At 39.1% G+C, this 1,860-nt stretch overlaps 1 pseudogene; it reads left to right on the forward strand.

The window, feature by feature from the left end:
- The first annotated feature begins 597 nt into the window (after positions 1–597).
- On the forward strand, positions 598–1,365 carry LOC123634705 (annotated as a pseudogene).
- Positions 1,366–1,860: the final 495 nt, after the last annotated feature.

The raw sequence follows: 1,860 nt of genomic DNA on the forward strand, positions 1-1,860 counted from the left end.
GGCTCCATTCTTAGCTACAGCATCAACAAAATGGCTGCTCTTGTTCTCCAAATTATTTAATTTTGAGTGACCAGGAATTTAGATAATGGTCAAAGATTTGGGTTTTTAGATTGCCTGTAAGAGGTCAGAGACTTGTTGACCATTTTTAATGGTTGAAAAAGGTCAGAAACCCACTTTGCTTCCAAAGCATTCCAAAATCATAAGCTACTCCAAATGCATGTCTGCTGTCAGAATAAGTGTTAGCTGTTTTGTCTTTTGCCAATTGACTAGCATGAATTATGGCAATCAATTCTGCCTGCCGAGCTGATTTTACATCTGGAAGAGGATTATCTTCTGTAACCTCAGTTAGAGATACTATGGCACTATCAGCCCTATAATTTCCAAATTCACCTTTCAAATAAGAACCATCAGTGTGGTGGAGCAGGGACAAGCTGGAAAGTGGGCAACTAAGTCTGGCCTGTGTGGATACAGCTCCTGCCCAAACCTGGGCAGAGGAGAGCCCAAGCTAAGGGTGATCAGCACACAGCCTACTAAAGAGAAATTTTGAAACAAAATAAAACAGCAAAAATTTAATGGAATCAAGAGTAATGAAGATTAATGAATCTACATACAGTTTGAGTCTTGCTTCATACCACAAATGAGGGTCATACTTGTCACATAGGTTTCGGGACTTTGTAAGAATTATTATCAAATGGTATACTTCAACTTAAAACTGGAATGATACTTTCTGGGAACAGCACAATTTGCTTTCATTGTGTAAAAATTTACATTGACAGATTTGAGGATTTGCAGAAGTCCTATTGTAACCTATTTAACAGACACAAAATCTAGCCCCCCCAGTTTGCACGTAATTGACTTAGATGATGCCACTTTTCTGAATGTGAAATCTGGAAGACACCTTTTACCTGGTTGGAAGCTTTGTCCAAAATGTATGCAGATAATCAGTGTAAGTGTGGATGTTGATTCTGAAGACCACCAGAAAAGAAAACCTTAATCAGATGGAAGAACTGCTAATAGCTTTGAGGTCATTACAATTTACAAATCCAGGAAAATAAACTGCATTTGCTCCAGAAACTGGTAAAAGAGAAAAAAGAAGGCTTACAAAAAATGCAACCATTGGTTCAGAGAGCAAAGAGTATTGGTATCAGCGAAGAGTAAGGTGTATGACAGCCAGGGTCTCCTGATTTTCAGTGGGATGGACCTCTGTGACTGCCTTGATGAAGGTTGCTTAGGATGTTTCTGTGCTTGTCTTGCCTGTGGTTCTACCAAATGTGGAGCTGAATGAGCTGTGACTGCAAGTGGCTGTATAATGAGCAAATCGAAATTGAAGGAGGAGAAATAATTTACAATAAACATGCTGGATAATTTGAGATATCAAACTATAGGATCTTTAGAGGTCCTCTCTCTGTTTCTAAAATTCTGTATTCTGAAATAATCACATTTTAAGTTTGATTGCCAAACGACAACTATTTGAAAATCACCTCAATATCCACTCACTATGCACTAATTTTGTATTTGGGTGCTTTAAGACTCATTATTTGATATAAACTTAGATGGGCTGTTTATCAGTAGTGAGTATTAAGCCTGTCTGGGTCCATATAAACAAGTAGGGTTCACACCTGTACTCCTAGCACTCTGGGAGGCCAAGGAGGGAGGATCGCTTGAGGTCAGGAGTTCAAGACCAGCCCTAGCAAGAATGAGACCACATCTCTACTAAAAAAAAAAAAAAAGAAAAGAAAAGAAAAGAAAGAAATTAGCTGGACAACTAAACATATGTAGAAAAAATTAGCCGGGCATGGTGGTGCATGCCTGTAGTCCTAGCTACTCGGGAGGCTGGGGTAGAAGGATTGCTTGAGCCCA

Source organism: Lemur catta, chromosome 3, assembly GCF_020740605.2.
Source record: "Lemur catta isolate mLemCat1 chromosome 3, mLemCat1.pri, whole genome shotgun sequence".
Classification (NCBI taxonomy): Eukaryota; Metazoa; Chordata; class Mammalia; order Primates; family Lemuridae; genus Lemur; species Lemur catta.